Source organism: Danio rerio, chromosome 24, assembly GCF_052040795.2.
Source record: "Danio rerio strain M-AB ecotype USA chromosome 24, GRCz13ab, whole genome shotgun sequence".
Lineage (NCBI taxonomy): Eukaryota > Metazoa > Chordata > Actinopteri > Cypriniformes > Danionidae > Danio > Danio rerio.
The window spans coordinates 8,901,228-8,916,424 of record NC_141044.1 but is presented as its reverse complement, the minus strand read 5'-3'; the positions used below and the strand labels follow the sequence as shown (position 1 = coordinate 8,916,424).

Sequence of the window (15,197 nt, the reverse complement as noted above, 5' to 3'; positions counted from 1 at the left end):
ACAAATAAATAAATATAAATATATATATATATATATATATATATATATATATAAATATATATATATATATATATATATATATATATATATATATATATATATATATATATATATATATATATATATATATATATATATATATGTATATATATATATATATATATATATATATATATATATATATATATATATATAATTTTTATTTATTATTATTATTCATGTAGCTCATCTTTTTTTCTGTTTTCTTGGTGGAAGCAGTCTATTTATTATTTCGGTCTAAGAAAAAAACGTCTATATTATAGTATAAAGATAAAGAAATTTTAGTCTGTAAGTTTTATTTCATGGTTTGTGTTTATTTCATATTTCTCGTCTGTATGAAGGTAACGTAAATAAAAGTTGAACATTATTTTATTGCACTGTTTTTTTTTTTTTTCTAAAAAATTATATTGTTTTATAGGAGGAAGTTTCATAGACTTGGCCAACTAGTTTTTGAGACATGTAATAGGAGTTCTTGCCAGTTTTTCTGAGGATTTTTAAATATTATATCGATATCAGAATTGTATCGTATTGACCAAAATTGACCAATCGTGTTGACCAATAGAAATATATTGTAATATAAATTTAGGCTATATCATCCAGCCCTAACTCAGCTCTTATTGTGATTTTCCCAGAGTGAAAGAACAACAATATCCTTTATTAAATGTCATCTGTTTATGCAAAGGTTGATATTAATTCCTGGCTGTGTTTTCATTTACATTATAGCTTCAAAATACAACACTAAATACATCTTTGCTGTCTCTTTTGTCAGGTTTAATTATAATTTTGCCTTTGTTTTATCCACAACACAACTTGGGAGCAAAATAGACTACTTTGGGGGTTTTGTATTAAATAGCTCACTATTTAATAAACTCCACCTCTTAAGTCAAATCAGTTTAACAAAGCACAACAAGTTTTTGGCTTTTGTTAAAAAAAAAAAAAAAAATTCACCTACTTTTCAAGTGCCTTGGACAGATTTTTTCATTTTAGCATTTTAATCAGGTTTATCAACCAGTTTAGTACATCTGTAAGTGTTCCAATGCAAATTATTAAATAATCTGTTAATGAATATCTGTATTGAGTGTAGACTCAAAATTCATTTGTAGAATTTTAAATCTGCATTAGCGTATATCATATAAAAATATAATTTTCATAGGCATTTTATGACCTTTTTATACACTCACCGGCCACTTTATTAGGTACACCTGTCCAACTGCTCGTTAACACAGATTTCTGATTAGATAATCACAAGGCAGCAACCCATGACATGATTGTTGATGCCAGACAGGCTGGTCTGAGTTTTGCAGAAACTTCTGATCTACTGGCATTTACACGCACAACCATCTCTAGGGTTTGCAGAGAATGGTCCGAAAAAGAGAAAACATCCAGTGAGTGACATTTCTGTGGGGGCAAATGCCTTGTTGATGCCAGAGGTCAGAGGAAAATGTTAAGACTGGTTCCAGCCAATAGAAAGCCAACAGTAACTCAAATAACCACTCGTTACAACCGAGGTATGCAGAAGAGCATCTCTGAATGCACAAGATGTGGAACCTTGAGGTGGATGGGCTACAGCAGCAGAAGACCACACTGGGTGCCACTCCTGTCAGCTAAGAACAGGAAACTGAGGCTACAATTCACACAGGCACACCACAATTGACACTGTCAATGCCACAGCCAACTTGAGTATTGTTGCTGACCATGTTCATACCCTTATGACCACAGTGTACCTATCTTCTAATGGCTACTTCCAGCAGGATAACGCACCATGTCATAAAGCATGAATCATCTGAGACTGGTTTCTTGAACATGAGAAGGAGTTTACTGTACCTAAACGGCCTCCACAGTCACCAGATCTCAAGCCAATAGAGCACCTTTGGTATGTAGTGGAATGGGAGATTTGCATCATAGACGTGCAGCCAACAGTGTGATGCTATCATGTCAATAAGGAAGGCAAAAACGGGTCCAGTAAGGTCTACCTAATAAAGTGTTGAGTGTTTATGTATGTTTATGTATGCACAGACATCTATATATACCCACATAAACATTATATGTTTAACTTACTTGATGAAAGATATTATAAAGTGTTGTAAAGTAAATGACAAGTGCATTAGTCGGTCGAACTACGTTCAAATGCTGAGAACAATTCAAGGCATGGAATTCAGAGCTTGCGTGTAATGACACATAAAACGCTTCACACGTAAATGCTGTCACACAGATGATGAGTGTGGACATCAAATATTAGTTTTGACAGGACTGTAGAGTTGTGTATTTGCACGATGGCAGTTAAGTTTGCATGCAAGAAAACGTAAGACAGAAGAGCATATGTGTCTTCTACTTCATATTTTAGCAAACTCAATAACGACAAACAAGTCTCCACTGAGAAAACAATAAAGATAACAATCTTCCCTGAGCAAATTTGTTCCAAAGCTTTGAGAGAGAGAGAAAGGGAGAGAAAGAGAGAGAGAGAAAGCTAATAGTAATTTAGTCAGAAATGTAGCTATTTATCAAAGGCAATAATAAGGCCTACTAGCGTTGATGTGCTAATAATGGGATTAATTGAATTCTTCTGAACAGAAGGGTCATGAGTTGTTTCAGCGGTCACTGAGACATTATGTTCTCACAATAGAAACTCCATTTTTGCTTTAAAACTAAACAGATTAGGACAGTTCCAGAATAGCACCAAGAGATGTGACATGCAGGCCAGAACAACCAAAAATCTTCTTTAGGTAAGAATGGCTTCAATCCCCATTTACAGAGCAGCATTCGGTGTTCAGGCAGCCACGGATTGTCATTTTGCTTTCTCTTCATTTTGAACACTATGTCTATTGTTTCATAATTTAATAGCCAAATCAGTGCCTCCAAGTCCGAGGCCATGGTGCTTCACCAGAAAAAGTGGTTTGCCATCTCCAAGTTGAAAGAAAATCCTCCCCGCAGGAGGAGTTCAAGTATCTTGGGGTTTTGTTCACGAGGGAGGGAAGGATGGAACATGAGACTGACAGGCGGATTGGTGCAGAGGCAGCAGTGATGTAGTCGATGTACCGGTCCATTGTGGTAAAGAAGGAGCTGAGCTGAAAGGCAAAGCTCTCGATTTACCGGTCAATCTACGTTCCTACTCTCACCTATGGTCATGAGCTTTGGATCATGATCTAAAGGACAAGATCTCGGGTACAAGCGGCCAAAATGAGTGTCCTTCACAGGGTGGCAGGGCATACTCTTATGGATAGGGTGAGGAGCTCTGTCACTCAGGGAGAGTTTGAAACAGAGCCACTGCTCCACCACATCATGAGAAGTCAGCTGAGGTGGCTCGGGCATCTGTGTCGGATGCCTCCTGTACGTCCACCTAGGGAGGTGTTCCAGGCATTTCCCGGGAGGAGGCCTTTGGGAAGACCCAGGACACACTGGAGGGACTATGTCTCACGGCTGGCCTGGAAACCCCTTGGGAAGTCTCTCCTAAGACTGCTACCCACGCGATCCGGCCCCGGAAAATCGGTAGAAAATGCATAAATGAATGAACATAAACTTCAACCACAACGTATTTTGCTTCTGTTTGTGACTTTCTACACTCAATTAGGATATTCTTTTTGAAATGTGAACTGAATTGACTGAAATTCAATTTCTTGACTGAAATGTGTAGGCTCAAGTGTCACTCTCAAACATCCACAAATAATATTATCTATCACTGACTTAATCTACAGTTCATAGAGTTAACCAAATGGACTGTATTAACTTTGACAAAATTTAACAAGACAAACTTACTTACAGCAGCCTGTAGAAATTATCAGAAGTATTTAATATTCATCAATAAATATACATTTTTATTGAAAATCTATTAAGAAAAAAATGCCTTTAGACACAAACTTAACAGGTTTAAACCAGATAACAAGACTTTAAAAAGGCCTTTAACTGAAACAATAATTAAAAAAAATATATATATATTTTTTTTATTTTTCAGTGTAGATCCTGTTCATTTCATTATTTGTTTCAGTTGTCATTCAATAGAATAGACTTACATATAGCTGATAGAGGCTGTTTTGAAGTTATGGTGACAAAATTAACACAATATTGTAGCTTTTTCAAAGCCAAGTGAGGATTTAATGTGTTTTTTACACTTCTTGAGGGTAATTGCACGCATATGACCCTTGTGTGTTCTTCAACTGTAACTTCACAACAATAAAACACACACATGCAAGAACGCAGGTCACAAACAGGTTGTGGGGACATTCCATATGTTTCTGTTGCAGAACAAACTACTGTATTTCTATTGCTCCAACCATAAATTCAACTGTCACAGGAAACTGTTTAAAGCTTTTACTTTCTGAAAAGAGAAATCACTATGATTTATAATCTTTTGAGAAATGGAGACATCAGCAATGTCCTTATAATTCCCCATCTCCTTGAAATTCCTGTGTAATTAGTGTCTTGATATCATACACACTCACCTCCACAGCTCTTAATGGGGACTTCCTATAGATGCATTGATTTTCATACTGTACAAACAGCCTGCTTTTTCTCATGCGTACAAAAAAAGCCCCAAAATACTTGTATTATATTACATTAGGTCCCCACAACACATACTAAAAAGACACAAACACGTACAAAAAAAAAAGTCTTGATTTTACACCTCTGCTGAACTTCCCTTTCTGGGCCAAGCCCTCCCACGTGTGTAATCACAGCTTTGGTACTCGTGGCTCACAGGCGTGCCATCTCAGCTATCCCGCTTCCAGCATACTCCATGCGTCAGGCTCACGTACCCCTTGTCTTCTCTGTCTGGGGCTTGTGGATGCGAGGCCATCTGGGGGGCTTCTGTAATGCATTTGCATAGACACACAAAGCATTGACGTGTGCGTCACAGCAGCTCATATAATCAAATCAAAGGGAAATTTCCCTAGTCTCTGGACTGATCCTTGTGCTTCCTTCTGGAAGTGTCACGAATGCAACAAAGAATAAAGAGTGAGAGCGTGTGGCCTAAGGGCCTGGGATGCATGCATCGTTCTACTTCTCTGACCGCATCCACCCATCGGGAATGGCTGCTGACCTAGACTAAAAGCAAGGGATCCAAAGCCAGCATCCTTAACCTGTGTGTGCCACCTCCACACTCACGCTGCCATTATCTGACTCAAGCAGTCCTCCTGGCTCTTATTTATGCCTACTTTCAATTCTTACAGAGTGCAACAGTGACCACCTACTTTAAAAAAAAAAGTATCTTTTCATTCATTTTCTCTGCAATAATTTGTCGATGAAACAAAATGAACCAAACAAACAGATTTAATTTGGCTACTCATTTAAGTACTCATTAAAAAAATAATGTATTTTCAAGAAAGTAAATACATAAAATATATGTCGAGATTTTTTTTTTTTTTTACTAGTAACCAAGCTTTTTAGCATTAATTATTTATTTGTAAAAAAATGTAATCAAGTTAAAATTCACATCCCTATACACACATACCAATGATTAATAGTTTTAGAGTGCAGGTTACGAGAAATCTGTCTAAAACTCCATAAAACATCACCACTAAATACAGTGTTGGGTATGTTCCTTTAAAAGAGTATTTAGTTATAGTTAGCTACTTCTCACAAATAGTAACTGAGTTACATAATTATATAAGTAACTAATTACCAGGGAAAGTAACTATTGCCTTACTTAAAAAAAAAAAAAAATCTTGTCAAGTTACTATAAAATAAATATAAAACATTGTACACTAACCTACACTATTTTAATGCTATTGTGGGACAATGCGAGAGACAACGGCAGCATGTCCTCAACTATATATCGAGATATTGTTTTGTTTAATTCTTTCTGGGCAATAAGTGTTTGCGGTGGAGAAAAATGAAGTTGTATTTCCTTTAACGTCATTTAATTAAACTGCATTGCTTTCAGCAGCGTTAGTTCGGTTACACTTTGATAATAACATCTTCATTTTGGTATTACGACTCTTAATAAATACTTTGCATATGAATTAAATCACATCTCAAAGCACTTACTGGGGCACTGGTAATTTTTACTGGGGCACGAGCTTGCATGAAAACTGCTTAAGTTTTCTCAATTATAGTAACACGCATTTTATTGTTAGTAACAGTAACGGTGTCATTCATTTGACTACTCATTTCTGAAAAAACTATCACCGTTAGTAACGCCATTTATTTATAACACCGTTAATACAATCAGTTTTTTGTATTAAAAGGATAGTTCACCCCCCCAAAAAAAAGAGAATGACCACATCATTTACTCTCCCTCTTATGTGATTTTAAACTGTTATGAGATTTTTTCTTCTGTTTTACATTGGGATGGTAGACAACGGGTACCAGCTAACCGCCATTTCCAAAATGCCTTCTTTTGAGTAAACAAGTCAAACAATGATTTTTAATTTTTAATTTTTTTTTTTTTTTGGAATGAATCCCTTTATTAGAATGAATAAGAAATATTGCAGTTTTATTATTAAGTTTGATGAGTCTTACATCCAGAGCATCAACACTAAGTCAATGGGTTTTTGAATCACAAAAATCTTTCAATTGTTCACTACATGCTCAAGATAGTTCAGTTCATGTTTAAAAGGGTTAATATGCAAAAGTCAGAACACCACTGTCTGATAAGTGCACCGCAGCCACCAATATACAATAATAATGAACTAAAAATACAAACCAGTACGACTTTCTTCTTCAGACTTTTTGGTGAGGAAAAAAACACATCATCATCGCTCTATTCTGTCTGCCAGTTTTCTGCTCACCTCATGTCAATCCTGTCTTTCCTCTCCCATGTCTCTCAATGGTCCTGTATTAACTTGATAATAGACTGAACTGCAGTGCTTCTGTTGTATCTCACTTTTCATTAATCATCTCATATAGTTGTGACAAATGAAACATGGGTTCCATCAAAACAGACCCAATGGTCTAAACACACCAGCAAGCGACTGTCCTAGTGCTTATTAGAGATGATCAGGGGATCGCTGTGTATCTTTCATAATGTATGAGTGTGTGTGAACATGTTTCTACAATAAGTCATCTGTTAGGATGGACTCTGTATCCATGACGCAGGCCTCCAAGTATGCATGTTCAATGGAAGTGGTCATTTCTCGTTTTTTAAAGCTGTTTCTGCCTAAATCAAATTACAACCATGGCGCCTGGTTGGCACACGCTATTGGGAAAAATCCCCCCCAAACAACACCAGATCACTAATGTCTGTCATACTTACACCACAGAGTCAGGATGAATGAGCTACTCATGGTGATATTTTGAGCTTTGATGAAAATAGTGACACATGAAAGGATAGTTTCGAAAAGGCCCTTGAGACTTATTGAAAGCTGAAATTGTAAATAAATGAACAGAACAAGTAAATTATTGAACGCCAGAACCATTTAATGAATTAACAAGTGTTCATTCATTCATTTTCCTTCGGCTTAGTCTCTGATTTATCAGAGGTTGCCACAGTGGAATGGACCACCAACTATTCCAGCATATGTTTTACACTGTAAATGCCATTCCAGCCACAACCCAGTACTGGGAAACCCCCACACACTTTCACATTAGCCACATTTCCACTGTCGGGCCAGTGTGAGCCGGGGCTTTTATCGCTCAGGAAGTTGAGCAGTGAGGCCGAAATCATGTCGGGTTTCCACTGTCGAGCTAGTAGCTCGCAGCGGGTCACACAAACTCCGCCCCCAGAACGTCCCCCGAATCAAATGTCACACAACCTGGTTCAGTGGGAATCAAGTAGGCAGATAAAGCACACCATCACATCATAACGAAACGATTAAAATGAAGACAATCAAAACAAACAAATGACACGTTACTGTACAGCATTACATTATGTCGATCCGCATGTATTTTCGTTCATTATACTTGTTTAGGCTACTCGCCGACCGACTCCTGGCATCGTACATCAAGTGGTCTTGCCACTAATGGAGGGAGCCAGCGCACCATCCATAATATAAAACCACAGAAATCCTCCGCTAATAGCTCTGTATAAAATGTATTTTATAACATCCTCGTTTTGATAGACATTCAGCCCAAATGCTCCGGAGAGACCTAAAATGTATTATTTTTTCCATAGGCTATATGACACTTAATAGCTAATTTCCCTCTATTCATGAGAATAATTTAAGTATGTTGCATATTATTTATTTAGTTATCTTAAGTAAAGGAAAGTGGTAAGTGTTTTAGGACATAAGGGCAAGTAATAAAATATAGCTTACTGTATACTTCGTTGCGCGTATCCACTAATTAAGCTCTAGATTTAATATTTCATGTTTGAAATTTTCCACATCATATAAAAACATAAAGATTTGTTTGAGGACATAGAGCACATTTTTAATTGCAGTTTTTCCCAATCCGTTCGTAAAGCAGCACTGCGCAGGACAGGATGACAGACAAGAAAGGTAGTTTCTGGTTTCTGGTGCTCTGTTTTCCCCCACAGTTCATAGACATTTGCTTTAGGTGAAGAAAAGTAAAGAAACTTTAAAATGGCTTGAAACGGTTTCATTTATTTGTATTGTATATACATACTTTGTTGTAGCTAGTTTGTTTTCTATTGGTTTATTTATTTATTGTGATTTTATTATATCCGATATTTGTAATTCTTTAAAAGATTTCAATATAGCTTAGGCTATTTTATCTACATATGACACTATTGAGCCTACAAAATAATATTTTGTATTACCTTCAAAATAAATTAATAAAGAAAGAAATCCAGCCTCTCGCAGCATCAATAAAGCTGTCTAGCAAGCTGTCTTTTGCCTGGTCTCTCATACACACACACAGGCATCTAAATGCGCATGTATCATGCACAAAAACACCTTTTCAAAGTCTGCCTCTCCTTTCACTCTGCCCCGAAGCCCCAGCTGGCCTTCTTTGGCCCAAGGTATTCGGCAGGCTAAAAAAGGCCGGCCGCTGGCCCAGAGGAAGCCCCGCTTTGGGGCGATTAGGCCCCGGAAGTGACATTGGAAAAGTGACTGGCCCTGGCTTGCTCGTATTAAGCACGAAAGTGGAAACGTGGCTATTAACTCACACACTGACACAACACGGCCAATTTATTTTATTCAATTCACCTAAAGCAAATGTCTTTGAACTGTGGGGGAAAACAGAGCACCCGGAGGAAACCCACGCGAACATTGGGAAAACATGCAAACTCCACACAGAAATGCTAACTGATCCAGCTGGGACTCGAACCAGCGATCTTCTTGCTGTGAAGCGACAGTGCAAACCACAGAGCCACCGTGCTGCTCACAAAACAAACTTGTAACTTGGTTTAGAGAGTTTCCTAATAGATATAGCAGAAAACACACTGACACATTATAGTGGTGAATAACGGACAGATCTACGAGTGTGTTTGTCTGATCAATAGCCATCAGTGACCCTCCACTCGGCTCTCACAGCTGTGATACACACATTGAGTGTGAAGTCACAGTATTCTCTGCTTTAGACAGCAATTTTTGATCTGTTGTTCTGCTCCAGTCATTGCTAAGCATGCCTTTTTATTTGTCTTTACAGAAGTACTGGTCAGCAAGTTTCAGAGTCATCGATCAGCTGCCACACATCTCTGTTCAAAGCATAATTATTCATTACGGTACCCTTATTATACCAGATCGAGCAACCGCCCAGACATTTTGCCATTTCGCCGCAGTTAGTACTGATTAAAACTAAAGGTCCCACATTATATTAAGTGTCCTTAACTACTATGTACTTGCATAAAAAAAATAAATAAAATGTACTTACTGTGTTTATAATGTATTTGAGAACACGGGGTGCTTTTGAGTTGGGATAGAGGTTAGGTTATGGACAGGTTTGGTGGCATGGGTAGGTTTAAGGGTGGGTTAAGGTGTAAGGGATGGTAAACAGTGTATTTACAAATGTAATTACAAAAGTTAATTACAGATGTAATTACATGCATGTATTGAATCAAGCATAAGTACACAGTAAATACATGTATTTACACAATAAGTACATTGTAACAAACTATCAATTCCTGTGTAGGTACATATTAGTTAAGGCCACTTAATATAAAGTGGGACCAAACTAAATATTGATAGTAGAAATTTAACAAACTAGAAGAATTCTACATGCCCACCGCATCAAAAAAGCCATATCACCCTGCAGCCCAAGACCAGCTACTAGGCATGGGCATATGATTTTAACTGTATGATAAACTTGGATGGTTTCTCCGTATTGGGATTACTGCTCTAAAATATGTTCTTTTTAAATGATTGGGTAAAAAACAAAGACTTTTTTTCACCTTTGAACACAATATATTTTATTTTGAGAAACATTTAAAATATCTTGGAACAGTACACATGTCCAGTTAAATAGCTCAAATGAATCATTGACATCTGCTGTCTTCATTAATTTTAAAAATACTAATTTCTTCACATGTTAAATCGACATCTTTGGATATCTTTTCTGCTGGAGATACTGCTGTCCTAAACATGACAAAAAAACATATATATATGATAAGGAACGGTATAACAGAATTTTTTTGTTAATTTAAAACCTTTCAAATCACAGTATACCTTATTAATGGTTATCGTACCATGTCTACTGGTTACTCACTAAAGCAAAGCAGGGCTTGAGCCTTGTCAGTACCTGGATGGGAGACCACAGGCAAAACTAGGTTGCTGTTGGGAGTGGTGTTATTGAGGCCAGCAGGGGGTGCTCAACCTGCGGTCTGTGTGAGTCCTAACGCCCCAGTAAAGTGAAGGGTTCATACTGTCAGTGATCAATGTCTTTTGGATAAGAAGCTAAACCGAGTTCCTGACTCTCTGTGGTCAGTAAAAATCCCATGGCACTTCTTGTAAAGATTAGGGGTGTAACTCCAGTTTCCTGGCCAAATTCCTTCCATTGGCTCTAACCCATCATGACCACCCAATCATCCCCATCCACCGAATTGGCTCTATCACTGTTTCTCCACTCCACCTACACTGTAAAAAAAATAAATAAATCTGTAGACTTACGGTTTATTTCCGGAAAAAAAAAAACTGTAAAATAACGGCCATTAACTTACAGACATTTACCGTAAAATAACAGGTATTAATTTAAATTTCTGGTAAATTTCTGTAATTTAATATACTTTATTTTATGGTAAATGTCTGTAATTTAATGGCCATTATTTAACTTTTTTTTTTCCTGGCACCCCAGCTGCCGGAAATTAATCGTAAAATTACAGATTTTATTTACAGTGTATAGCTGGTGTGTGGTGAGTACACTGGCGGCGTTGTCCTGTGGCTGCCATCACATCATCCAAGTGGATGCTGCACACTGATGGTGGTGTAGAGAGACCCCCTCTTGATTGTGAAGCACTTTGAGTGTATGTCCATACACTATAAATGTTCTATATAAATATACACATTACATTACATTACATTACACATGCATGGAAAACCACAAATTTTGCATTACTTTTTAAGGAGACATGCAAAATGGGTTATAAACAACAATTGATTGTGAAATGGAAAGGTTGTTGTTGGATGTTGACTGGATGTTGTTGTTTTTTCCATGGAAAAGTACAGTACATGCCAATAAAATACATTTATGTTTAGTAACCTAATCTGACTAATGTAGTCTTATATCAAATTGTTGAGACAAAACTCAAGCTGATCTCAAACTCACCTATTGCTTTTTTATTTCCTTAAAGCGACTTTATTTTACCATTATACTATTACATGAATAACTGATATAATATGATATGTGTTCTATAGTAAAATAACGCAATGATCTTCTTATAGACGAAATGCACCCTAGAGACTCTTTTTAAATTTGTGCACAAATAGGGCTGCATGATATTGAAAAATACTGAGATTGCATTTTTTTTTTCTGTAACAAACATATTTTTTGTTGCATGTTAGCAGACCACTGTAATCCACACATGTGGAAAGGTGTTCTCATCATGGGGAAATGAAAACAAAATCTTTGTTGCGGCACATTTATAAATACAACACTGACAACCCATGTTTCCGAACAATTCTTCTTCTTCCACTTGTTTTAATTAGAGTTGGCAACACAGCGTGGCGTCTCTCTGAACACTGTAACAGCTGTGAAGCTATATCATGCATATTATTGAAGTTGCACCTCATTCATAATAGAGTGCGCTGATTTTCGAACCAAGTCTTTTTCATGAATTAATGCTGAAACCTCAAACACGTCATGTTGTTCCTGCCGGTACAGACATCCAGTCTCCATGCTGGAATTTACACAATGATCTCATGCCCGTGACGCAGCTTCAAAATTTCTTTTTTTAACCGGAAGAACGGATTTGCTTGAAATAACACAATTACAACCAACTTTCCCCTTTTTTTTTGTGAAATATATGTGTCCTAACAGTGTTTTTAGCAACATGGGACATATATATGACTGTCAACATTTAAAAAAAAAATGTGTTTTGCTGTTTCATGACACTTTAAAGTGACTCTAATTCACAACACTACAATTTAAGCTCAAATAAACACAATTGCGTTGATTTAATACTATTAATTAACACTATTAAATTAATAATTGCTATAATATGAGATTTTTCTGTTGGAACGTAACGCAATGATCTCTAAAATGAAATGTACCCTGGAGACTCTTTTTAAATATGTGTATGCATCTACCCTGATTGGTCTATTGCAATCTAATTTGTGATTTAAATGTGCAGTTAAGTGCATGCGCAATCTGTAAAGATACAGGAACAAATTAGGAATCCAACATTTCTAAATAACACATGCAATCACAGGGCAAACCTGTAATGAGGAAGTCAGTCATATGTGTGTAAACGTGTTAGCTATAGTAGAGAATAGTGCTAATTGCTGTGCTAATTAACACGTGATTGCACTGCACTTGTTTTGCACTTGCAGGTGATTAAATTTTTAACAAAACATATTACTTGGCACAGTTAACAGGTGCTCATCGCATATACACTGGCAGCGCATGGTGGGGGAAGCAGGGTAGATTCAGTCAAGCTGTGTTGCACTGGGCTAATATGCAAAGAGCAGCAACCTATTAAAAATTGGCGTGGCATTCTGGGTCGTCCAGATGCTGTAGCGAAACCCACCGAGGCGTTATCAAAAAATTAGGCAAAGTCCCGGCTGCCAACTCGCACCAGTCCACACTCTTGATTTAGAAAACATGAAGCCACCACAGGGACAGCGTGTGCTCAATATGACAGCGAGTTTGGCGCGTGATTTATTCTGTCCCTGTCCGTGTGGGAAAATCTGCATCTGTCACGCATACAGAGCACACGTAGGGATCCGATATTACAAGATCTCCCAAGCCAGACGTTCGAATCGGTAATGCAGTAAAATCATGATGTGTGGAAATGTTCTAACATGGGAAACTTCTAGTTTAAAAAATAAAAATGACCAGCATAATACATCCTGTGTAGACTGATTACTAGGTCAGTACATGTGAACGATTTCATTTTTATTTATTCATCTCTAAATTTGAGGAGAAATTCTTGCTGTTTCTCAATACCAAGTATGCAAAGTTCTGACTTGCGTCCTTGGAAGTTCAGATCTGCCAAGTCCAGACTTTAGCCCCTTTCGCACAGTGATACCAGAAAAATTTCCAGAACGACTTTACTGGTAAATTCAAAAAAGCGCTGTTCACACAGGCACAGACGTTACGGAATTTTTCACACCCATTCCAAAATACCGATAAATTCTGACATCATTAACCCGAAATGAGCTCTAAACGGCTGTGCTTGTATTTGTAAACATTTGACTACATTACAAACTCTCTGCATAGATAAATATTGTGAACAACTTCGATGAAAACATATAGAGGAACACTTTCGCATGTCGAGATGTACATAATAGGCGATGTGTGTGTGCTGGCGCTAAACTGGCTGCTTCACGTGCAAGAGCAACTGAAGAAGGCAGAACTTGAAGGTAAACAAACAACATTTATCATAAGCATCTTATCGATAAATATTTACACAGTTGGCATTAAGAAGGAACACAGAAACATTATCTGACTAACATCTAGTAGCTAAATGTGTCTGGAAAAATATTCAAAGGCAATTATGTTCAGAAGCAGCGAATGCGTTTGAGTTTTCTGATTGGCTAAAGTAGACGTCTTACGTCAGAGCATTCTAGACGTGCACGCCCTCTTTCCGGCAATCTTCCTTATGCATTCACACAGTGCAGCATTCCGACAAATTACAGATAACGTTACAACTTCTCTTTCCGGAAAATAGCCGGAACGAATTTACCAGTATTTTCAAAAAGGGCCCGTTCACACATACAGACCTTTCCGGAAAATTGCTAGTAATTTTCCAGAAAGGTCTGTAAGTGTGAAAGGGGCTTTTAAAGAAAGAACTCCGAAGGACACAAGTCTTCAACTTCTTCAAATGGAACTGCAGTGTACTTTATAATGTCACTTACCTCATCGTGGATTCGTCGGTTTCATTAACCATACAATTAATTAATTATATAAAGCACGCCTTTATAATTAATATTACATGATATAATATTGATATTATAAATAAATATTTTTAATTTAAGAAAATGTAAATATAAATCCTTATAAATGTAATGTAAAATGTGTTATTGTACACAGACTTGCATCTTTGATTATCAGATTTAATAAACTACAATGGACATTATACAAGTATAAAGTACAAGACGTACACAATAGGAAATAAAGATAATGTTAAGCAATTTGGTAAACAAAGATAGACCTAGTACAATACGGTCACATAATTAAAGACAATTATAAAACGTAAATAACACTGCCAAAATAATACATCTGAGAACAAATAATAGATCTAACGTTAAAAGACCCAAAACTATCCATTAGATAAGCACAAGATGTATTAAATATCATGTTTTAACCACAATGGAGAGATGAGATCCAGCGGTACATGCGAGATGGACTGGCCGAAGTAAAGGTGCTCTCGGGCGGGAGAGGTGATGACGAAGCTACCACTGGCTGGCTGGGGTTAGAGTCAGCATAAGCTGAGGCACATCATTAAAGACGCTCTATCTTTGTGAATAAACTGCTGATTTGAGTTTAAAACAACTACATTCTTACCTGAAAAACTCTTAAAACGTTATTTTGTGACGCAGCAAAGGAGTATTTTTAAAACCGTGCAGGTTTTCTCCTCCGCCATTAGCGTTTGCTGGTTTAGCGGCAATGCATTCTGGGATACCTGAGCTTCGCAAGTTCGCACAGGTCACCACTCAAAGCATCCTTGGCCA

General features: G+C 37.0%; 1 protein-coding gene across 8 annotated transcripts in view; it reads right to left on the bottom strand.

The window, feature by feature from the left end:
- The window catches only part of LOC147830999 (uncharacterized), a 156,945-nt gene that overhangs the window by 68,412 nt on the left and 73,336 nt on the right, over positions 1 to 15,197 (bottom strand). The window contains exon 4 of one of the 8 annotated variants that reach the window (XR_015524764.2): positions 4,101 to 4,839. The exons of 4 other annotated variants lie outside the window; for them this stretch is intronic. The gene's annotated coding sequence lies outside the window, so the exon portion shown is untranslated. Of the gene's footprint in view, positions 1 to 4,100; positions 4,840 to 15,197 lie in introns of those variants that run through there. 3 more of the 8 variants (XR_015524758.1, XR_015524762.1, XR_015524754.1) reach the window with 3 other exon arrangements.